Raw genomic sequence first — 25349 nt, forward strand, 5'->3', positions numbered from 1 at the left:
AACCAGAACATTGTCCAGTTGAGTTGGGGAAGACACCAGGCTGCCCCAGAGAGGGATGACCTGGCCAACCTCCCCAAGGCCATCCCTGGGCCTGATTTGATAGGGAAGGAGGGTAGGAAGCTCTAAGGCACAAGGGACACTCAGACTCCATCCCCTCATCTGAGGTAAATGATGGAACATCACAACTGTCTCACAGAAATTTGTAGAGACCTCGAGATTTAGAGCAAATTTCCTACCACACAAGGCTTCCACAGCCACTGACAGGGCACCCTGATAACTGAAGCTGATGCAAACCCACAGCTCTCTTTCACAAGCCCTCTCTATTATGGACCGAATTGTGTCCCCCGAAATTGACAGGTTGAAGCCTTAACCCCCAATGTGACTGTATTTGGAGATGGAGTCTTGGGGAGGTAACTGAGATTAAATGAGGTCATAAGGGTGGGGCCCTCATCCGATAGGGCTGCTGCCCTTATAAATAAAGAAAGAGACACTAAATATCTCTCTCTCTCCAAGCTCATGCGCAGAGGGAAGGCCAGGTGAGAACGCAGCAAGCCAGGAAGAGAGTTCTCACCAGAAACCGAATCTGCTGACACCTTGATCTTGGACATCCGGCCTCTAGAACTCTGAGAAAACAGATGTCTGCTGTTGAAGCCCCCCAGTCTGTGGTATTTTGTCATGGCTGTCCTAACTGACTAATCCTTCCCCTCAGAGGGATGAAACCCAAAGGCACACTGCAGTTCCATCTGACCCAAGAAGCAGACCTGTCTGGCTCAAGCACCCGATTTCCCAGCATCCCCGAAGGTACGGGGTCCCCCCCGCCCCCACTCCCCCACGCGTGATCCAGGGCAGGAGGCATGCAAAGGCCACAGGAGGGTCTGCCTTTCCAGGGAAGAAAAGAAGGTAGGACCAACGAGAGGTGTCCACCCTCTCCTCCTTGGTCCTCTTCCCAGGCTCCCCAACAAGGTAGTGAGGGAAACCATCACCTGATGGCCAGGACAGCCGTAGCCAGGGAGCCCTCCTCCCTCACAGGCCCTAGACAGCCAGGCCCCCAGAGAGGACATTTCCTTATGCCCTTGCCCCAGCCACTCCCTATCTGTACAAGTATTTGCAAGTGCTAAGCACTGTCCTTTTTTCATTCAGACAACAAATTTTTATTAAACGCCCACTTTGCTGAGTGCTGGAGACGGACATGTAGCTCCTGACTTTGAAGAGGCCAGAAATCTACAAGTAAAGGAGGTGATATGGGAAAAACGACAGTATCTCAAGTCAGAAGGCAGGTCTAAATCCTGATCAATTTAAACGGGTCTACACCAGTCATGGACTAGTCCGTGACTCTGGGTGGTCACCTTGCCACTCTGGGCCTCCATTCGTTCCACTGAAAATGAGAGAGTTGGAGATGAGAGCTAAAGTTCTTTCCACTTCTGACATTCTATAATTCTACGAAGTGAAACTCAGAAAACAATACAAATGAAGACTTGCAGGGTAAGATGGCTTGAGATGCCTGAAATGTGCTGGAGGAAGATACAGAGTGGTCTTCCAGCACAGAAAGATCCTGGACCAGCCATGGCTACCAACTCTTGTGGGCAAGGAAATGGCCACTCACAGTAATCAGAGTGGGGAGCCCTAGCCACTGTGCCCACTGACAGGTCTGAACTACAAAGCACCCAGGGCCCCAGGAGCCAGGACCCACACTGGTCACTCACTCCTGGAAAGGCCAGTGGTACATGTTCACCCAAAGATCCCCCCTCACCTCTTAGTCTGTGCTCCCACCCTCCCAGGTACCCCAGAGAGGGCTTTGCATCCTCCTTGCCCCATCATGGTTCCCCGGAGACCCGCCCTCCACCACATCAGAGGTCCAGTTCTCACTCCAAGTACAGGCAGACAGCACACTAGCCCCTTCCTTCCATATGCCCACAGGCCAGGGAGGCACCGCCCACCCACTTCTCTTTGAATGGCAACACTATTCCTTCACCCTGGCTCATCTTCCATGCCTCCTCTTCCTCACTTCCCAAATCCTGTCAATTTTCCAAGAGAACTCTTTCCTTTCATCCCTTCTTCCCACTCCCACTATGCTCCTCTGCCCCCACATGCCTCATGCCTACTCTCCCAGACCCACTTCTGCCTCTATCCAGGGCACCCCACTGCATGCTCCCCAACCCACAAATCCCTGTCCACCTCCCTTCTAAAGTGCAGCCTGAACCATGCACACTTGCCCACAAACCTCAAAGGATCCCCTCTTACACAGACATTCTACAGACACTCCTCACACCAGCATTTGAGGCCGCCATGATGTAAGGTTTCCAGCCTAATCTCCCGCCTGCCCCAGGGAGGACCCTGCACTTGGGTCGCCGGGAAGATTCACTGTACCCAGAGACACCCTGCACGCTCCAGCGTCCAGGCCTTTGCTTCTGCGTTCCCCCTGCAGTAATGTCGGGGCATCAGAGCCTCCCATGGGCTCTCACCCCCGAACCGGACATCCCGGACACGCTGCGGAGCTCCTCCTCCTCCCGAGGCCCTCTCCCCACCCTGACCCTCAACTTGCACCCTCCACGCTCTTTATTTTATCCCCTTGGATTAAGAGTTATTTGTGTGCTTGTCTTAGACATCCACCGCCCCTTCACCCTGCACGAATGACAAGCTCCTGGTGGGCGAGACCAGCACCTTCCTCATCACTGGGTCCCCAAGCCATGCAGAGGCGCTCGAGACCTATCTGTTCCCTCAAATGACACTGAACAACATGTTCTTTGGAGTGAGAAGGCAGGGGCGGGCTGCCAAGGTGCGCTGCAGAGGTCCTTGGCGCTGGCTGCTGTGTCAGGAGCCGGCATCACCCACCCCAGGCACAGGTCTCCTCTGTCCAGCGCAGTCTGATTGCACGTCTATGAGTCATGGTCACGAGGCCCAGAGCAGCTTAATGAGGGACATTCTCTGTGCACGCACTCACACACACGCAGAGACACACAGACACACCCCAGGAGGCACACCATTTCCCACCCAGAGATCAGAGTTAAGGCTCAGGAGACAGGCAAGGAGAGGGCAGAGATGCTCAGGCCCAAACTCTACTTTGGCTTGTCATCCCCAGGGACTTATTATCTCCTTTCTCCACTTCCTCCTGCCTGGAGCAGGGGTGAGGTGGGGAGTGCTCCAAGGAGAGGCGAGGGGCAGAAAGGCAGGGTGGGAGGTGAGCGGTGGGCTATCTGTGCCCCAGGCCCTACAAATGGCTCCAGCTCTATTTACCTGCACGGCCAAGAGCCTGAACCATTTGAAATAGATACCAGAGGCCCAAGCCAGCCAAAGCCTGACAGCAGTCCCACCCGTGTTCTTCTTCTCCCCCCGGGATGGCAGGTAGCTCAGGGTGGCAGTGGGCCATATCCCCATCAGACCCTGCATCCATTTCCTAGGACTGCCTTAACGAAGTCCACAAACTGGGGGTGCTCAAACAACAGAAATCTATTGTCTCATAGTCCTGGAGGTCAACAGTCCAAAATCAAGGTGTCGGCAGGGTTGGTTCCTCTGCGGGCTGTGAGGGAGAATCTGTGCCAGGACTTTCTTCTAGTTTCAGTGAGCCTCCGGTGTTCCTTGGCTTGTAGATGGTGTTTCCCTGTGTCTTCAGGCTGTCTTCCCTCAATGCATGTCTATCTCTGGGTCCAAATTTCCCTTTTTTTATAATGACACCAGTCATATTGGATTAGGGTCCTCCCTAATGAGCTCATCTAACTTGATTATCTGCAAAGACCCTTTTTCCAAATAAGGTCACAGGTACTGTGAATTAGAACTTTAACACTTTTTTCGAAGATATAATTCAACACGTAACAAATCCCAAGGGTGGGAGCTGCTGAAGGTACTGTTATTGTTCCTACTGAAATAGCAACTACAAAAGAACTGACTCTCACAGGCTTACCATGCACCACATACTATTGTAAGCATGGATAACAACACTATGGAGTTACTTTTAGTATATCCACTTCTTGATGAGAAAGCTGAGGCCCAGAGAGGTTAGGGGACTTACCCAAGGTCACACAGTTTGTGCATGACAAAGCCAGGATTCAAATCCAGGTGGTCCTTAGCCACTGCACTATAATAATCATATCATACCATGTGAGCATCTGTGCCCGTTCTGGGCAGCACAGATATTATCTCACTATGACATCTAGAACTAAATCCAGGGCCTAGGTGTGGTCCACTCTGGCCATCAGATTGAGCCATGGAGAGAGTTCTCACAGGGCAACAGCCCCTTGCACCCTGACTCAAGTTGCTACCTAAGAGTGGGGACAGGTCTGCAATGGGCGATGCCTGAGATGAGAGGAGTTCTGAGCGGGCGAGCAAAGAGCAGGGGGCACACAGGACAAATAGAGTGCACTGCCTCCCTTTCTGAGACCTCCCCAACTGCTCCTAGCTGGGCACAAGATCATACCATATCAAACCCAAACCCAACTGCCCTGCTAGAGGGGAAAGGACTTACTGATTTGTCCAGAAGGCTTTTTATTTAATAGGGGAAGACTGTGGGAGGGAGAATTGAGCATGAAAAGGCTGAAACCTGCTCCTTCAAGCCCCACGGTCGTCCCTGGTGCACTCACCACAGCCCTGGCCTGGAGCCAGGCCCTCAAGTCTCGGCCTTCTCCATAACTGTGTGTGCTTGGTGGTGGTGTTGCTGTTATTATTACTGCTGTAGTAATCACATTACTCGATGTTTCTTCCCGGCCACTCTGGGGACAGTACAGACATTAACTCATAATAATGTAGTCTTTACTTGGAGGCAGAAAACTATGTGGCACGGGGACTGCCAGCTTCCCCCTGGGCAGCACGGGCCCTCGAGGGCTCTGCCCAGCTCCTAATACGGCCACACTTTCTCCCCTTCTCTCGGCAAAGTGGCACCAAAGCTGAGTCTAGATTTAGATGAGTAGTTAAAGCAGCCAGAAGTTAAAATACACAAATTAGGAAAAATTAGGGTGGACACAGTGGCCAGAGGAGCTAGACATTTAGGACTTACCTCCTCCTCTCAGCCCATCTGTGGGATTTCCACAGGCAGTGGGGAAGGTCAGGGTGTTCTACACAGATTAGTACACAAGTCTCCAACAGCGCTGTGGAGCGGACAGCAACAGCCCCGAGGGATCGGTTGGGGACACTGAGGGTCAGACAGTTGTGGTCACTCCTCCAAAGTGACTTGCATACAGCGAGGTGTGGAGGTGGGTTTCAAATCCAGAGCTGCCTGACTGCAAAACCCAGGTGTCTGCCAGTAAACCACACGGCCACTGACTCACGACCGCAGGTCAAGGGCAGTGAGCTCAGCTCATGACTGGGGGGCTGCAAATCCCCCTCCCCTAGCTCCCACTAGAACGCCCCGCCGTGAGGACCCACCTCTTCCCAGACCATACAACAACGGCTTCCAGGTCAGGCCCAGGAGCAGGCTTGGTCCCCCTTCTCATCGAGCCCCTTCTCATGCTGCTGGGAGCCCTTAGAAGCCATGGCCCTCCAGAAGAGTCCAAGGGCTGTGGCCATTCCAGGAGACGGGCAAGCACACAAACTAATGAGACGGCCCCTTCTCGAGTAGGGGAGGAAGAAAGATACAGACACAGACACATCACAGTCTGACAGGAGCCAGGGATAATCTGGATGCACAGAGCAGAGAGGACTTTCCAACTGTCCCTCCAGGGAGGAGCATCAGGGCTGACCTTGAGGACAAGGAGATGATACTTCCCTGCACCTCACAGGGAGGGCACAGGCCAGTTACTGAGGCCGCCCAGGCCCTGGGCTCCGGAGTGAGTCACATGAGGCAGTAGCTCAAGAGGGCACTTGGTCTTGAGCCCTCCCTGACTGCCCATCCATGCCACACCTGCACCCACCTCCCTGACTCAAACCTTAGTGCTCACCTGGCTGTCACGCCTGTGAAATCCCGAGTCCCCACCCTGGCTCTAAAACCCACCCCTACCACACCCCAGGGGAGAAGGGGAAGTGGAGGGACGCTCCTGATTAAGGGGATGTATTCTTGGTGTGACTTCCCACAGGAGGTGGGAAGTTTCTTCTCCCTCCACATCCCTGGCTATGGTGTGGGGCCTCCAGCATTCCACCCTCTTTCCAGGCTTCCCAGGTGCCCAGGACTGAGCACCTCTGTGCCCCACAGCCAGAAACTGGGTCTTGAGTCGGGGAAGAAGGGGCCTGATCCCATCCTCAGGGGGCTTCCGGTCTGATGGGGAGGCAACATCTTCTGCCTCGAAGAGCTCCCAGTCTGGTGGGGACAGACTCAGCCCCTGCCCTCAGCGAGCTCCCAGTCTGATGGAGGAGACATGATCCTGGTCCTCAGGAACTCCTAGTCTCGATGGGGGAGATGCAGCCCCTGCCCTCAGTTCCTAGTCTGATGGAAGGGGCAAACCCCCTGCCCTCAGAGAGTCAGTTCCCTGACACCGTTCCGAGAAGGGCTGGCACTTTAGGCCCCAAGGCAGGAAGGCCCCACATGACAGAGCTGGGCAGCTGGCCATCCCTCTGCAGTAAGTATACAGTCCCAGGAGTACAGGGTCTTCCTGAGGCCGAGAAGAGGATCAGGAAAGTAGACGGCACATGCCCTAGTAGGGAAGGGTGGGGGTGGCCAGCCATGTGGGAGAAAATAAGGAGCCACCCTAGGACTCAGGCCTGGTCACCACCACTTGTGGGCAGCCTCCGCCTCAGCCCCTGATCTCCTCACTCACTGCCTTGGAGGCAGCAGGAGCATCATTCCCATTCTTCACATGTACAAGCCAAGGCCCAGGGAAAGGGCCCAGACAGCCTACGGTGGAAGGTCCCTGTTCTCTCGTTGGTTCCATGCTGGCCTTTGGGAGCCCTGGGGTCAAGGCTGTGGAGGGGAAGGGCCCCAGCCTCAGAGAGATGGGCTGGCCTGAGACAAGGAGACTGGAAGCAAGTGGGGGATTACAGCACAGCACCCAAGGGTCCTCACCATACACCCTCATACCACACACAGTACCCTGCACACAGGAGGGGCTCACAGGTCTGTGTGGTTGGGGGACTTCGTCTGCTCTGCTGCTAGCAACCTGCTGTCAGAGGAATCAAATGGCGGACAGGGCCATGTACACACTACCCCTCAGTTCAGGCCTGTCCCTTCTGATGTCTTTGCTCTCCGATGGTGGGACTGAGGACTGTTCATCTCATGAGCAGAGCCCAGGGTTGTCCCCATCTGGCAGGGAGCTCTCTGAAGGCAGAAGCCAAGTTTCCAGAGTGGAGCCGGGCAGAGAAGCAGGCCTCCCGCAGGAAGGATAAAAGTGCTCTCCTGCGTCCTAGCTAGGGGGCCCTCAGTTCTCCCAGGCCCCTCTGCTGATTTCTCTGGAAAGATGGTTCAGGCAGGATCCACATCGTCTCACACATGAGCCCTTCCCAGGACTGAGCACCCCTGAGGGCGAGGGAACAGAAACTGAGGTGCCTTGGGGGTTGTGGGCTTTTCTGGGGAATGATGAACGTGGGGAAGTCGCTGCCTCCCACCATGCCCACAGCCCTTCCTCCACCTTGACTCAGAGGACCATCCTTTTGGTCACTTCCCACTGCTGCACCCCACGTTCAGCCTGGTGGGTGCAGGCTGGCTTTTCCAATGGGCTCCAGGTTGGATTTTGTATGTGTGTGCGTGTGTGTGCACGCATGTGCACACGTATGTCAGTGTGTGTGTGTGTGTGTGTGCCCATCTGTCCTGGGGAGCAATAATAGTTAATAAATAAGTGAATGGCAAAAATAGCCTCAAAGGAGCTGACAGGCAGAAGGCCAGAGCGGCCGGGCATGGGGCCAGCACCCTGAAATGCCAAATGTTAATTTAGCCAAAAAGAAAAAAGGTCCATTTCGAGACCGCCTCCGTTGGCCAGGGTCAGGGTCTGTTGTGGTTTCTGGCGCTGGAACAGCCCCTCCCCAGGCATCCTGAGTGCAGCCCAGGCCCCAGAGCCCCCCGCTCAGTGGTGGGGTAACAGCACTGGAGAGAAGGGGCCCAGGCTGGGGCACACAAGGTTATGAGCAGGCAGAAAGCCGGCAGGCCACTTCCCAGCAGTCCTCCAATGGTCCACCCAGCTGGCCAGCCCTGTGTCCAGCCCCAAAGGTCCAACCAGCGGGCTGAGAGACTGTTTTGGACATCATCACAATCTCTCGCCCCAGGCAGGGGCCCTGCCCCACCTAGACACTCACTTGGGGGCAAGGGACTTGACTGAATGTCCTGGTTGTCACTCGCCCTCGGCCAGATCCCTCAAGTGTCTCTGACTTCTCTCAGGCCTCACCGGCTCAGAGCATTCTCCACACTGAGGCCTCTGGTGGTCCGTGGGTGGTTTTGTGTCCTTTGCTGCATGTCTTAATGAAGTTACACAAGGATGCACATCTGGGAGAAGCAGACCCTTTCAAAACCATCCTCAGTTTATTTACTGGCCTGTCTAGAATGGTCCTTAGAGGGGATGGTGGTCACAGGCCTGACTTCCCTGCAGCCTCCCTCAGCTACAGTCAAACCCCAAATTCAGGGGGACCTGGCTCAGCCCACTCCCCAATTCACACTCACCCTGGCTGGTCCCAGTCAGTTCTGGAGACTGCCTCGCTCCTAGAGGGTCTGTCCTAGTCCCTTGGTGGCCACCAACTAGAATAAGGACAGGGCAGGGGAGGGGTAAAAACCCAGGACCCAGGACCAAGCCCCTCTTTCAATCTGCCATCTTTTTGGAGGTAATGCAATTTTCTTCTACCCTGTTTACTGGTGTCCAAACACACAGGCATTCAAGAGAAACACTAGGCTCTCCTCTAAGGTGTGGGAATTTAAAAGCACAAACTATATGCAGCCAGGACAGACCACAGGTCATTTATTGAGGGCATTTTACTTGGCAGTCCCTGTGCTAAATGCTTTGCATACATCATCACATAAAATGTTCAACACAACTCTCGGGGGTGGCAATTCTTATTATACCCCATTTTATGAAGAACACTTAGGCTCAGAAAGGGCAATGAGCCTGCCAAGGAGACATAGCTGGGACACAGCTGAGCTGGGATTTGAAGCGCATAGGCACAGGGCATACAGCCGTGAGCAGGCGGAGACCTGCCTGGGGAAGCTGACATTTTAACAGAGGAGGGGAGGGACGGGAAAGCCATGAACAAGGGGGTTAATTAAATATGCAGGTGGCCCCTGAGCAAGGACAGGGTGTGGACATTGGCATATTGGGCCACAGGAGAACAAGGAGCTTTGCTGGGGTCAGGGTGGCCAGGATGCCAGGGTCCCAGAGAGGGATGAAATTCTCAGAGGCTTGAGAGCACCAGGCAGGGGCTGGCAGGGGTGGCGGCTCCCGGGTTCCAGAGGGAGGAGGAGCTGGGAGGTTGAATGTTTGGGTGCTCAACACTGCGATAAAGGCAGAGCTCTGGGAATCTGAGGGGAGGAGGAGGACAGGGAATAATTAAAGCCCAAGAAAAGGTAAGGAGGAGGGCCCTTGGGATCCAGCCCAGGTCCCCTGGGGAAGAGGTGACATCTAGTTCCCCAGAGTCTGGGGAGCTGGTCTCCTGGTTAGGGATCAGGTTTGGCACCATTGGTAACCAAGGCAAGGAGAAACAGGTAAATGCCCAAGTGCTCCCTTTGACCATCCACATCTTGTCTGAAGGCCCTGACCCTCAACCCCATGCACTCCAGGCCTCCTCCAGCCTCACTGGACATGAGCAGCAGCCTCCCCACTCGGCACTGGCTCCCTGGAGGCTCCACACACTGACACTACAGCCACCTTTCTAAATACAAGTGGGGCCACGTCCACTCACCCTCCTGCATAAGAACCTTCTAGAGATCCCCACTGCCTCCAAAAAAACTGTCTTGGCACAGAAATCTATACTCTTCCCAGCCTAGTCCCACCTACCAGCCAGCGTCGCCTTTGGCAGACATTTCTCCCCGCTCCCTCTCTGGCGCGGCCAGCACGCTTTGTCTCTGCTGCTGAAACTGCAGGCATCACGCTGTGCCCAGAGCGCTTAGTGCCCGTCTGTCCACTGGACCTGGGAGGTAAGAGCCCAGACTTGGAGTCAGGCTGCCCGGTTCACCATGTTAGCTTGGGCAAGCTACCTAACGCCTATCGCCTCAATGTCCTCATCTGCAAAACGGGGGGACAACAGCAGTGCTGACCACATAGGGCTGTGTGGAGGTTAAATGAGTTAATACAACTGCAGTGCTCAGGACCGAGCCTGGCGCCCAAGAGGCACTGTTTACAGGTTTGCTCCTGAGGGCAGGGTCTGCGGCTTCGTCATCTTGGTCTCCCGGTGCCTCATGCATAATAGATATTTGTTAAACAACTCAGTCCCACAAACATCTAACCCCAGTGCCCAGGCAAAGAGAGAACTGACCCTGACAAAAATAAGGCCAGTTGAGGGGTGATGGTGAATTTTGTTTTGGGATATGCTGAGTTCAAGGAGATGGAGGGACGCTGACCAGGAGGATGAACAGACAGGGACCCATGACTGAGCTTAAAGCAGGAAGGAAATGTCTGAAAGCCAGCACTGTACGGCTGTGTGACTCTCAGTCCTCTGGGTTGCGTCATTTTGTCCCCATCCAGGCCTCTGGAGGGAAGTCCTTTCTTATTTGACCCCAGTGCACCCATTAAGGTTCACAGGGGAAGGACCTTCGAAGATCTTCTGACCTATGTTGTACAGACGAGGAAACTGAGGCAGGGGTGGACATCTCCCTGCCAGGACTGCTGTGCCTACAGTCACACTGCAATATCACAGCCGGAGTCCCTGCAGTCACCTGAAAATCCCTCTGTCCACCTCTTCTCTCTGGCCATTGACATATGTTCTGCTACCAGGCCACTTCCTTGCTCCTGCCCTCTGGATTAGAGTCTCTCCGTCTCCTCTCTCCCTCAACTCCTCCAGCTTCCTCCAGCTCTGCCGCCCGAGAACCACCAGGCACTGGCTCAGCAGAAGGTCCCCTCATACCCTCTATCTAACCATCTCATTCTGCCTTCCCCAGCCCACCCCCTGGTGAAGTTAACACAGAACCTCCATCTCTACGGGGGGCCTGGAACTCCCCATCACTTCAGGGAAGGTGGACCCTGTTGGTCTCAATCCTTCTTCCACCTGAGAAGGCACTGCAGCGTGGAACTGTGTCCCTGGAGCTCCTGCCTCAAATTTTGGGGTGCCTACTTAAGATGCAGATTCCCAGGGTCTACCCTAGACTTACTGGATCAGACTCTCTTGACAAGAGGCCCAGGAACTGAATTTTTAAAAAGGCCTCCTGGGGAATTCTCGCACACACAAGTTTGGGAGCTGCTGGAGTGCTGGCTAAGAGTACCTGCACTGGAGCCCCGCTGTACCATCCTCTAACTGTGCAACCTTACGCAAGTCATTTACCTTCTCCATAACATGTTCTCCTAAAAAAAAAAAAAAAAAAAAAAGGCCATATCTACCTCCTGGGAGATTATGAGGGCCAAATGAGCTACTAAGTGCTCAGTGCTGTGCCTGGCACATAGTAAGTGCACAATAAATGGTAGGAATTGGCAGTATCGCCCTATCTTTAAACTGGGCATCTCAGAAAGGCAGAAGATTTCCAACAGACTGAACATTCCCCAAGGGGAAGGATAAAGCCCCCTCTCTCGTCCCCATGCCCAGGGCTCTAGGGGTTCATCAGGACAGTGGCAAAGGCTGACGTATAGGAAAGAAACAGAGACGCTCTTCTCAAAGGACAGCCCACTCCACATCAGGCAGGCTATCAGGACACCTCCAAATCCAGAGGGGTCCCCAGAGAAAAGGAGGAGTACCCCCACCCAGTGAGTGCCTGCACTCAGCCCCTCCCCAGCCCTAGATGGAGGCAAGATCACAGAGCCCTCCTCTCCTCAGAGCAGAAGGCCAAGAAGGCACCCGGCCCCACCCGCCCCCACCAGCCCATCAGGTCACTTCCCCAGGCTTTTCACTCCAGGGGCCTGGAGATGTCGGAGTTCACATGAACAGGGAGGCCACCGAATTAATTAACGGCAGAGAGAGGTACCTTCCTCCGTGCACCTGATTACCCATTCCCCAGAAGGGCGGGGCTGAACAAGAAGGCAGGAGCAAGCAGGAGAAGTCAGGCTGGCATACTTCACCCGTGTGTGACCAGCCTGGGGCTTCTCGGCTCCTGGGAAACCCAAGGCTCGGAACCGCTGCACTCTGTACTGGGGATGAGAATGTCCCGCCCCACACCCACACACAACTGTAACTGGTCCTCCCGAGCTCACCTGCCCCCAGCCTCCCTCCAGGCCCCAGCTGTCCCTATTAGGCTAAGTACAGCTGGAGGTATGGAGACCCGGCGGGAGTCTCTGAGTTGGCAGCTCAGCCTACAGTGAGTATATGCCCCACACATCACTCTAGGGCCAGCCTCAGCCTCGGTCCTTCTCCTCACCTCTCAACCAAGCATGCGGGTCAGCACCACCTTTGCCATCCTCTCCCCATGAGGCCCCAGCGCCTGCCCACGAGACCCTCCTCCCACTCGGTGGAACCTAGAGAGGACCCTAGGGGAAGTGGGATGAGGCAGTCGATATCTTTTCATTCCCTTAAGAGAAACCAGGTCTGTTCTTTAAATCCAGGCTCAGGGTGATTTTCCTTTTACTTCCAGAAGATATAGAGCAACTTTAAAGAACAAAAAGACTGCGGGGAGCGCAGGCTGGAACCAGTCTTACAGATCTGGACCTGGCAGGGAAAGGCCTCATCTGGACGCCACCGCTTCCTCCAGGAGAAGCAAAGAGCAGCCCAGTGGCTGCCCCAGCACCCCACAAGCTCACACCTGCTCCCTGACACCCCAGGATCAAAGCAGAGGATGACACCACTTCAGACCCAGCAGGAGTTCTCTATAGACATGTTTGCCAGTGAAATCAGCCCAGAGGCCTCAGGGGGAGAGGATTTAAGTCAGCCCCACAGACATCAGGTGGGAAAGACGCAGGGGCAGCGACACCCCACAGCAGGAAGATGTCAGACGGTGACTAACTGGCTTTTCTAGGCCATTGTCACCAATGCCGGAGAAATATTCCACTTTAAAAATAAATGTAAAGTGAAATCCAAAATTAACTCTCCCCAGATAACCCCTTTACAAAAAAGGCCACGTCGTAATCCACATGTGGCCACTCGTGGAGGATTTAACCCGAGGACGTCTCCCTGTCCCTGATAGGGATGCTTCCCAGGCCCCAGCCCCACAGAGCTGGTGCTTTTCAATCTTCTCGGTCCTCGGGTGGACCCCTGCTTCTTGTGCTGCTCTCCATCCTCCCAGGGCATGAGGCTGCAGCAGGATCCTTGCGCTCCTTGCCCTGATCCAAAGATGCTAGAAGAGAAGTAACCTTCACGTGGACGGGAGGGAAATCCTTGCAAGCCCTGTCTCTCCATCACCCTGCACATCACCTGTCTTTACTCTCTGAGTCTTCGCCATACATGCTGATAACAATAAACGCATATGGAGAGTCGCGAACTATATAATTCCTTGCTTTTCATGAGGTTAAGAGTCGAAGAAAAAGTAATCATGGTAATAGTGCTGGACTAACATTGCTCTTTACATGCTGTGTCGCTGTGAGCACATCCGTTCGTCCATCCACAGATACTTACTGAGCATCTACTGCAGACACTGTGCCGGTTTACACTCCAGTCGGAGACTCACAAAGACTGAGGAACTCTGCTGAGGGTGGTAAGGCCACAGGTGTGGGTACAATTTCTCCCCATTCAAAAGTCAAATACCACGTACAACAGAGAGGAGGGAAGAGTTAACGCCGATCTATAGACACTTGTTTGTAGCTAGTGGGCCGTCAGGAACATGCAGTGAGATTTGCTGCTCTGCTAAGATGGCTCAGTCGAGTACATGGTATAGCAGCCATTTTCTAAAATATTCTTGCAGTTATTTTAACACTGCACTAAGCCATTTTTGGGGCTAATTGCTGGTAATAACAGCAACATAAATATACTGAGCCACAGCCTTGCCCAACAAGATGTTATACACCAACCACCAACCAAGTCTTCTTCCCCTATTACACGCCTGCAATAATTTTTCGTGGCCATCACTCTTTACTGAATCACCACAATAAACCTTTTTGATATAAACAACTTGCCTCTCATTATAGCCATAAATCAGACTCAGCATCGTCCACATGATCCCTCTGCTGATGAAGGGAGGCTCAAGCCAGTAGTTCTCAACCCTGGGGCATGTTAGCATCACCAGGAGCATTTTGAAATGCTGATGCCCAGGCCCACCCCAGATGAGCCTGGTTACCGGGGTTATGTAAAAACTCCTAGATATGCCTTCCCTTCCCACACCTTAAGCTCTGTTGGGTTACTTGAGGTTAACACACCCAGAAAACTGAAGTCTCAGTCCTGGGCGTTTGAGATGAAAAACTGAGCTGACACATGCACTGCAATACATGGCAATCAACTATGAGGACGTTTATAATGTGCTGCAGGAACCTCAGTGTCACGGGATTGCTTTGAAAAGAATGAAGACTATTTTTTGGAATTTGTGTAGTTATCCACGCTCATATTTATTGCCCTTACAGTTGAACTTGCCTCCTGGAGAGTCTCTGAGGTCTTCCCCACATCTTACAGCCAGAAAGGGGGAAGTGGGGAGGGCTCGGGAAGTGGGAAAAGATGCCAGAAGAAACATGAGAGGAAGAGAGGGGACCAAGGACCAGAGGGAGGAGCAAATGGGTATAATTAGGCCCTTCCTGATATCACCTGACAGACCAGTAAGGAATCCAAGAGAGGGAGGAGGGTAGAGATGAAAAGCAGTGTTTTCTAAGACCAAGACCCCAGGCACATGGCCTCCTGCCAGCGGAAGACGAGCTTGCCATGGTGCAGGGAGGGAGCATCATGAGGGGCCCCTCTCTGCCCAGAGTCAGAACTCCCTGTTGGACCTGAGAATGGGAACTGTCTGCCTTCTTCCCACAGCGCTGGGCAAGTAGCGGTCAGAAAGTCAACAACATCCAGTAATTATCTGGATATTAAATCAGACAAGGTCCCTGCCCTCAGAGTGCTGACTGTCAAGTAGAAAGACAGACAGATAAACCCCCCAAGATAAAATGACAACAGCATAAGTGCCACAGAGAAAAAGAAGAGGATGTTTCTAATTTAGATTCACAGTGTCAGATGTTGCAAAGGCAGGGCCCCTGGAGGGGCACAAGCGCACCCTGCTCACCCGGGACTCACCCGGGACTCAGCTCTGGCCCCTCTCCCTCCGCAGCCTCCTCAGCTGAGAGGTCAGGCCAAGGCACTTCCTAGCTGGTGGAGCCGCCGGGAGCCGGTCAGCAGGGTGGATGGATCCCTCCCATGCAGCACAGTGAAATGCTGACAGGACGAGAGACTTGGCCAGAGGAAGACTGGGGACTTGGACACGTTAAGTGAACAGATAGCCTTGTCATCCCCAAAAGAAAATGTGAAAATAAAATCTTGAAAATCCACTTGGCAAAAAACAGCATTTGGGCAGGAGTTACATTTTCCTTTAGTTTTCTTGAAAAGAGCAAGAGGGACAGAAGTGGATTTGAAGCAGGGTGTGTGGGGTACCTTCAGGGTGTGGATGGTTGTGGGGAGCTGGGCTTTAAAGACATCCTAGAAACACACGAGTAAGCACTAAACTGCACACCTACTAGATGCTACTCTACAGAGAGACTGGGGTCTGACCTCCGGGACGTACCGAGAGGTGATCCTGCTGTGTCCCCAGCAGCCTCCTCCCTTCAGCCTCACCCCCAGAGCTAAGCTCCAGTAGCATCGCTTCCGACCCCTCTTCTGGGTCTCAGTCCCTATTCACGTATCCATAAAACCACTCAGGGGCTCTCCACAGGTAAACATCTGATCCCAGGCACCCCCCGAACACTTCAACGCTGCCTTCCCTCGCAGCAGGCTCAGGAAACGACAGATCATTTAGTGCCCATCTGAGCCAGACACCATGAGGGAAGGAAGGCCATCACAAATAAAAAACGGCGCATTCCAAAACCAAACGTAGACAACTGCTTGAGAGCAGTTGTGCCTTCGACAGCTTCTTTGGGCACCCCGGGGTGGACCCTGGGCTGGGCTCCAACTGGATTTGGAGTCAGAGATCTGGATTGGTAGAGTGGCTCCTAAGCTAACTAGCTGTGTGACCTGAATGAGGTCACTCAACCTCTCTGAACCCCTACTGCCTCCTCTCCAACACAGTATCAGTAACACAGGTGTGTAACTTGAGTGTCCTCACATGCATTACCTTGTTTGGGCCACCCAACAACAGATCCTGTCAGTCAGGAATCAATTATCCCCAGTTGACAGAGAGGAAACCGACTGAGAGAGGCTAAGGCAACCCAGCCAGGATCATATAACCAGGGTTTTCTCCTGGGCCTCCAGGCCCCAAAGCCAACGTCTGCCCCATCTTAACCCATCACCTCCTCAGAGCTGTCAGGAGAAGCCAAGGAGATCACACATGGTATAGTCCTTTGTCACCTACAAAATGCTAATCAAATGTAAAAGTACTGAAGCCTTTTGGCTGGTATTTGAGCCACTGTCCAGGGGACAGAAAGCCACACATTTTGAAGGAGTAAAAGTTCAAAAAATATATGGAAAAAAATTTTGTGTATGTATCTCCCATCATTCCTCTCGTCCAGCAACCACCCTACTAGTAACAAACCTGTGATCAGATAGCAGTGAGTGGTGAGGCAGGACTAGGGCTCTGAGTCGGCCACAGATTTCTGCACCTGATGCATTTTTGCCCCAGCAGACGGTCTCTCAAGTCAAACCTACATTAGAATCCCGGCTTCTCTGCTCTCAATTTGGATTCCCCTAGAAAAAGATCCCGAGACAAGGATTTGAGTACAAGTGGTTTATCTGGGAAGTGACCCCAAGAAACACCAGAGGGTAAGGGAGAAGTGAGACGAGGAAGGGAGGAAAGTCCAAAAAGAAAGGAATGTCATCAAGCCTGTTACCACTGTGGCAACTAGAGAGAACCCTTATGCAGGACTGACAGCCAGTGCAGACCACGTATCTCAAAGTCATACTCCCCCCACCCCAGGGGCAAGGGAGCTGGGGTATCTATCCACCAGCGCCCAACAGTCAGTGGTGGAGAGGTGCTCTGGGTGGTCACTCCCCATCACTCCTGACCTGTCCCACGAGCAGGCAGAGGCTCCGGGCCAGAGAAAGCCCTCAGGTGCTGACAGCTGGAAGTCTGGCTGGCAAAGAGTGGAAAGGTCCGTGCCCAGGGAATACAGGCGGGCCCCGAACCATCTGCTGTGTTCATTAGCTGTGTGACCTTGGGAAAGTTACTTACCTTCTCTTATCCCAGTTTCTGCAGCCTTGAAATGTGGATAAAAATGTCTTTCTCATAGGGGTGATATTAAGATTAAATGAGGTCATGTATGTACGGGATTAGCCCACTGCCAGGCTTGCAGTAAAGACTCAGTATAGACTCATTGTTTATAATCAATATTCTTTATGAGCTTCCTCCTTTTGGAGGGTGGGGGTGAGAAGGAAACAAAGAAAATTGGGGGAAGAAGGATGATCTGGAATGGCCCATCACTACATCCCCACGGGCAGCCACATGCTCAGGGCCTGGAGCAAAAGCTCTGGAAAGACATTCAAGGGACCCCAGACCCACCAAACGTCATTACACAGAAGCCCAACCTGCTCCGAAGTCTAATGACAGCAGAAAACCCAGAAAAGAAACTGAAACCAGATAAAGCAGCATCTCCCTGGTCCCTTCCAGCCCCGTCATTTTATTTTATAAAGGATTTCAGGCCCAGATGGGGAATGAGACTTTAAAACAGGCAGCCAGCCAATGCAGGCTGGACAATCTCCTTCCTGAGGGAGGAGAGGCCCCAAACAGACGCCCCCATCTAGATTACTTCGCCAAGGCCTGCCCCAGAGGCAGGGTGCTGGGCCCTGAGAAATTTCCAGGCTCCTCCCAGCCCCCCAAAGCAGTATGTCCTAACGTGAGTTCCAACAAACACTAATGCCCCCTGTTATGCTTCTTGAAAAACTGGTTCTGGGGTCGAATATGTTTGATAAAGGCTTCACGCAATAGGCCCCTCTTGGTGAATTTTAATGCCTATTAACATATTGAAAGCTCTCAAGTCCTACAAGAGAGAATTCTGTTTAACCCAGTATTTCCTAAACTTATTTGACACAGGACTGAATGCATGTATGTGAACACCTATTAACATCCCTCCAAAGGACACTCAGTGGGAAAGTCTGGGCTAAGGGCAGTCCTGGGTGCTGGGAGCCAGGCTGAGTCACCTTTGAACCCCCACGGCCTAGCACAGTGCCTGGTACACAGTAGGCATCTAATAAACGGTTGTTGTCTGAATGAATGGGGAGAAGGCTGAAAGAATGACTTAATAATGGTTTTCAGATCTGTGAAGTAATATACTATGGGCAGTGCCAGGCGACGGTTCTCTGTTTCCAAGAAGGCACACGTTTTAAATTGCAGCAGGAGGGATTTTGGAAGCCCTGCTCTGAGTTTAGGATTATGATCCACCAAAATAGGCTTCCAAGCAGAGCCACATCGCCTCCTTCTGTGGAGGTGTTGGTCTAGCACTTCGGCACAGCAGAGAGTCTGCATGCAGCCGTCCACCCACCCCACCACCCATTCATTCATTCATTCAAACCCTCACTGGGCACCTACTATGTGGTCCCTTAGGACCCCTCTGAAAGACAAGATAGACTGCAGTGAACTGTGGGATACGGCCCAGGGAGCCACAGGGGGAAGGGAGAGGGGACCACCCAAGCGTGAGGTCAGGAAGCCTCAAGCCTAGAAGTAACAGCTCATGACCCTCCCAGAGCAAGAAGTGGGGGGACTTCACACGGACACATGAGGCTGGCCTGAAGAATAAAGCCACTACTGTCTCCCGTGTTTGTTTGTCTACCCCCCTTTTCTGGAGACTATGTCCCATTGTTCCCAGGAAGCATCCCTGCCCCCACTTCCAAGCCCTTCCCCTCCCCATGCTCACAGCTCCAATCTCCTCTCCCTTCCCCTAAGCCCTACTCCTCCTTCTTCAAGCCACCTCCTAATTCTCTGCCTCTTGCCTCACAGCTCCACCCCCTGATCTCCTCGTTCTCCACACTCTGCAGCATCCATCTCAGACCTGCAGTATCCTCAATGTTTTTCATATCCACTTACCAGACAAATGAATGAATAAACCGGACTCAAACTGAGGTCCATCTTTCTGCTGAACCCCACCACCACCACAAGAGGAGAATACAAGTCCAGGTCTGGGGCATCCTTCCCATCCTCCTTCACCATTCCCAATTGCCTTCCGGGTCTGCATCCTTGCATCAGTGCACTTGCCAGCCCCACCTGGACGTCTCCCAGTGGGTCTGCAGGTCTGCAGTGATTTTGCTTCTTTCAAACAGAGGCCAAGATGGGCGTGATGACAGGACACCCCAACGACTTTAGGAGGCAGTCACACTGTTGCAAGACACTAAACCACAGAATCCTAGGGTTTGGTGTGACCTGAGCAGTTATCTTGGCCAATGATCCCAAACCCAACAGTTGGTCATCAAGCTCACCTGGGGAGCTTTGAAAACTAGACCCAAGCTGTTTAAAAAACAGATCCAATGGACAGAGAAAACTGTATTGTGGTTACCAGGGGCAATAGGAGTAGGGGGTGGGCACAAGGGGTGAAGGGAGACACATATATAGTGATGGACAAACAAAAATGTGCAACCCAAAATTTCACAATGTTATAAACTATTAAAACATCAATTAAAAAAATAATAATAAATAAATAAATAAAAACAGATCCATTCCTGGGCCCCACTTCAGACCCTTGGAAGCAGAACCTTCTATTTCCTTAGTAACAAGGCTAGCAGATGGCAGTCCAGTCTCCATCTGAATACTTCCACTGACACAGCTGGCGACCCCAGCAGGCATCTGGGTTGATGGTTGCAACCCCAAAGGCTAGAAAGGAATCCCCTACCAGGAGCTGAAGTCTATTTACTGTGTCCACCCATTTGCCCCAACCCCACCCTTGGGAGCAACCGAAAATAAATTCAGTCCCTCTTCTCATATTTAACAACAAGATCCCAGCAAGAACGCCTTGCCTGTCTCTTTGTTTGCGTACCTTGCTACAGTCTGCTCTCCTCCCAGCTAAATGTTCTCAGAAGTCAAGGTTTCCAGACCCTTAGCAAGCTGGTCACCCTCCTCTGAATTCTAGAATCAAACATAGTATTTCAGATGGGGCCTCCATCTTCCTATTTGCTGGATATGCCCATAAACCTAACCAAGACACTGTTGGTTTTTTCTAATAGCTGCCTCAAAACGCAAGCTCACATTGAGCTCACGGTCCATGAGCTAGAAACTCCCAGATTTTGTTCGCAATGTTGGAAAGAGAGATCTTCCCTGTCCTGCATCTGGACATTGTCTTAAGGAAAGAAAAAAAAAAGTAAGGTTTTCAAATTATCTTCACGAAGTTTTGTGTTTGGGAGACAAAATGAGTGCTGATCCTGCCCTCCATTAGCTAGCTACCTCCAGCTGATCAATCGTGGATGAAAGAAGGAGATGCTAAAACAGAACTTATGTAACCGTACCCGAAGGATTTATGGGCGCAATCATGTCGGAGTTCCCAGAGCAAACTGTTTCCATTCCCAACACAGGCTATGCTCCTGGGAAGTAAACGACCGTGAGTTGGACCCACCACAAGACAAATAAAGTTAACTGAGGTGCCGAGCGGGCAGCCGTGGACTGGAAGTCACCCAGCCAGAGCCTGGCACAATCACGGCAGGCTCCCACCTCGAGTCTCCCTCCCCCAAACACCCACCCATCTTTGGCTGGGACTGAGCCTCTCAGGAGAAGAGAAGGCCCGGCCCAGCATGGGCCACAGCCCTGCCTCTGCCGCCAGATGCACCCTGTGAGAGAGCGACTCGTGGCCAGGGCCTGTCTGCACAGGAAAGCTTCTGTCCAGGCCTTTCACATAGTTTTTTAAAACTCTTCTGTGAGGTTGGGCAGGTTTCTGCGAGGGGGTTTAATATACCGTCTGTGTCCTCTTTACAGACAAACATGAGCACACTGTTCTGTGTTCCACAGCACACAGGCCTCAGGCTCTTGCTTCAGATCAAAACTTAGATTGAATTATTAACAGTGAAAGTTTCTGCAAATACAGCAGCTGATCCTTCTGCTCCTCGGCTGGGTCTCTGTCATTCATGAAGTCCTCCCCACAGGAATGGAGGCACCCTGGGATCTAGAAGACCACCCTCTATCCAGAAGCCCTGCTTGAACCCCACCCCCCAGAGACTTCTGCTCCCCTCCATGCGCCCCTTTCCCCACCGCATAGAGAAGGAGGCAACATAATCGAAAACAATCAGCAAATATAATTGGCCCATACAATTAGCCTTGAGGCAAGACAAGGAGACCTTCCTCAGCTCTAGACTCAGAGCCAACCCGCCATCCCGGCCTGCTGCTGCTGGAGTTCATCAGATTTCTCCTGTCCAGAAACGCTGGTGAGTGGGGAAGTAACTGGTGGCAGACGATTCCTGGCCATTGAGGTGGAGGTGTGTCCTCCTCCACACCACCTCGGTAGGCAGGGAGGCTGCAGCTGCCAGCAGCTCACATGAGGAGGCAGCCACAGGGACCCACCAGGCAGGCCTCTGGGCCAAGTCCCAGAGCAAGGAGGCAGCTCGTCAGCAGGGCTCATCAAGCGGCTGAGCTGGTGGGCAGCAGGCAGGGTTTCTGAAAGGTAAGGGTGGACTCCATGGGGTCAGGGGAGCTGACCACTCAAGTCTAGCCCCCAGCCTCTTTATGAAAGGGGAGTGTGTGCATCCAGGGTACTGGAGCCAGAGGTCAAGGTCAGAAGGGCGATCAAGGCCCAGAATCAGAAAGGCAAATGTCTACGGGAAGCCAGCCACCAGCCAAGAATAAACAGGACAGAGCCGCAATGATCTCCTTTCAAAGTCAACACAAGCTTCCCTGGGCCTACCTCTATCACCGGGGCCAGCCCACATGACAGACAAGCAGACAGACACACACACACACACACATGCACACGGAGCCAAGCCCACACAACAGACGACAGACACACACGCACACATGCACCCCTCGGCAGTGACAGCAGTCAGTTCTTGCTCTGCATCCCCACCCCCATCCATGCCCAGCCTCCTTGCTACAGACACTTACACGTGCTCACAGTCACAGAACATCACCCACACAGCTCCTGTGCCTTTCTGATTTCTGGAACAACTGGTGACAGTTGCAGGTTGAAACAGGCACAAAGGAAGAAATGCAGGAAATCACTGAGTTTCTCCAAGAAGGTTAGGGGAAGAAAGGAAGGAGCTGCAGATAGGCTGGGGTCGGGGATAGGTCGTCCCACACTGCAAGGGCAACCTCTAGCAGCTCTCCTAAGCTCACGGGGACCCACACGGGGTCAGAATCCTCTCAGAAACCATGTGAGGCAGGTTTAATGTGGCTGCAGAATAATAATACCCTACATGTGAACAGGACTCTCTACTTTTCAAAGAGCCCTTCCATCCATTATCAGATCCTAGAGTAACACTGGACAGCAGAGATGCTCATCTCCTTGGCCAAATGACCACCCGTCCCCATGGGGCCCAAAGACGTTTCCTCCAAAATAACCTTTAATAGCTAAGCATATGTAATACTTGTGTGAGCGTGCTTGTTTGTGTGTGAATGCGTGCAGAGGCTTTATGTAGCAGAGTGGGATACAGTCAAACAAAAATGAGGTTGCCATGGCAACAGGCTCTGGCATCATTGCAGCCTATTAACACAAGTGAGGAATCTGTTTGGCAGATGCTTGAGTGTTATTTATGGTATGGGTGTAGCAGAGGGACTTCTAACAGGCAAAGAAGGAGAAAAAAAACAACCCCATGACGCGTCTACTGTATCCCACCGAGGAGACAACAGTGAGAGGCTGAGAGGCACAGAGAGAGCACAGAAGGAGAGGCTGAGAGGCTGCAAATGGGGAGTAAGAGGTGGGGAAGCCAAACATGCAGGCAGGCAGGGGAGAGAAGAGGAAGGCAGAGAGCAAGAGGGGACAGGAGGGCGAGGGAAGAAAAGGAAGTGAGTGAGATGGAGCAGATGGGGAGGGGGACAGATACCAGGGGACCAGCCACAGCAAGAGATGTAGAGAAGGAAGAAACATCATCCCCCAAAAAGGGCTACCCCACCTTGCCTCTGTTCCATTCTCTCTTGAGTAAAAACCATCAAGAGGCACCGGCTAAAAAACCAAATGTTTCTCCTCCTAACTGGAGCAAAGGGCAGAGCCCCAGATATAAGAGAGACAGGGGAAGAATCAAATACCAAGGTCAGATACTGATGCTGAGGACCTGGGCCATGGGCGGGAGGGGACCAGCCTCGCAGAAGTGAAGACATGCCAACACAGTTTCCTGAGGGCCTACATGTGCCCAAGGCACCGGGGAAAGGACTTCCCAAAGCCCCAACATGAGGAACCACTCACTGCCGCCCCATTTCCCTGGACACGTCTTCACCAAAGAAAAGAACAAGGCATCTAACCCAAGCCATCCTCAAACACTTGCCACTCTGGGGTGACCTGAGGCAGAGGCTGGACTGTGCCACTAATATTTCCCCACCATCAAGCAGGGTTTGCTCAAGAAATACAAATTTTATATCAGACATAATCAGAAAGGCAAATCAAATACAAACAAAAAAAGACACAGTTTTCTCCGAAGCCAAATAGAAAGAACGTTTGCATTCCCTTGGCATGGACCGTTCCTAACAAGCTTTTCTGTACCCGACAGAGCAGATTGTGAGAAGTTAAGTGCAAATCCACCCAAAAGCCAAAGCCAAGCGAACAAACGTCTAAAGACCACAGTGGGTAAAATAAAATAGCTGGGGGTGGGAGCGGTAGCAGTGGGGAGAGGAAGGAGAGAGATTTGCCCGAGGAACTACAAGGCGAGTAAGACCCTCTGGGGCTGCAACGGCATTTTCACGCTAAGATGGAGCTGGAGCACCCCAGGTTCCTGGGATTCAACTCCAATTGCCTGAAATCACACATCCAAGATTGCCTAGGGCTGTAACCAGACCCTGCGACCCAAGTCTGGTTTAGAAAATACCCTGAATGATCCTGGAAATCTCTGCTGCTCCATGCAGATGACATGCCCTTCTCTCTGCAGAAAAGCTACACCCACCCAAGCAACCTGCCTCCCACCCAAGCCAGGAACAACCCCCAAAGATACAACACCCACGTGACACTTTGGGTCCTCAGGTCCAAAGAGTTGGCGCCTTTATAATAATATTAGCTAACTTTTTTTAAAACCACCACCACTCGATAGGTTTCTCCCTCAAGTTCAAAGCTGATCTCTAAAGATTTTCTCTCTTCTGATTCCAGATCAGAAAAACTTTAGCTTAGCATCAACAACCCCACCTACTCCACTCCTTGGAACCCAACCCAATTGGCAAGCAGTTATTAAATCCCTACTAAGGACCTCGTATGTGCTAGACAAGGGAGAGAGGGTGGAGGAGGAAAAACACAAATACATAACTCAGGATTCCTGCATCCAAGCAGCTTACATTCAATGGGGAGCAAAGTCAGTGGACACTGGAGAATAAGTAAGTGCTCCACTCTGCGGCTCTGACTCCATTGGTAACCCTGCAGAAGAGGGAGAGCCCAGTAAGGCTGGAATAGAAGGAGAGGGCTCCTGCAGGAGGTGAGGCTTGGGACAGAGAAGGGGGCATAAATAATCCTCTCATTCTCTAGAAAAGGAGCCTGGGGCCTGGAGAGGTTGCAGGTCCCCTTCTTCCCGGTCATAGAGCACCTTGGAGGTTCAGCTAGAACCCAGCACCCTGACGCCCAGAGATGCTATGCCCTGTGGGAGAGTACCATACCCAGGAAGTTAGGGGGCACAGGAGAGCCCCTCAAGAAAGCCACAAGTACTCACGAGATAAAAGTCTGAAGAAAGGCATTAGAAGTGGGGAGGAGGAGGAAGACAATGACAACAGAACATGGTTAAAACATTCTACTAGAGGAGGCAGATGCCTGGTGAGGGGTGCAGCGGGGTCCACGGTCAAGAGACTAACCTGCAGCAAGGGCCCACTTGACTCCTTCACAGTCAAGCTGCTCGCAAACGTGCAGACTCGGCAGGGGTGAATGGATGAGGCCCATGGAGCCACAGACAAGGGAGAGGATGTGCATGTCAGAGGGGCTGGTCTCACCCCGAGGTCAGGATGGCAAGCACACCCCTCTCCCAGCAGCCTTCAGTGCAGTCACCAGTTAACCACGCAGAAGTTTTATTTCCTTCTGAGCCCACCGTTCTAGGCTCGCCCAACTAGTCCCAGCAGAGACAAAAAGCCCCCATCACAAGCAAGAACCAGGAGCACCCAAGTGAAGGAGTCGCAACGTCCCATACTCCTTTCTGCTCAGGCCAGGAGGGGGTCTGCCACCACACACATCTCAGAGGCTCTTTCCCACCTTTGTGGAGGCAGCTTTCCAGCTTGGGGCACTTTCCTAAATGAC

The 25349-nt window shown here is 52.6% G+C and overlaps 1 protein-coding gene across 2 annotated transcripts in view; it reads right to left on the minus strand.

Moving 5' to 3' along the window:
* Positions 1 to 25349, minus strand: part of ADCY5 (adenylate cyclase 5) — a 152275-nt gene that overhangs the window by 124038 nt on the left and 2888 nt on the right. The gene's annotated exons all lie outside the window — the stretch shown is intronic.

The sequence above is a fragment of the Ceratotherium simum genome, chromosome 15 (assembly GCF_057802395.1).
Source record: "Ceratotherium simum simum isolate JZ-2026a chromosome 15, ASM5780239v1, whole genome shotgun sequence".
In the NCBI taxonomy this organism is placed as follows: domain Eukaryota; kingdom Metazoa; phylum Chordata; class Mammalia; order Perissodactyla; family Rhinocerotidae; genus Ceratotherium; species Ceratotherium simum.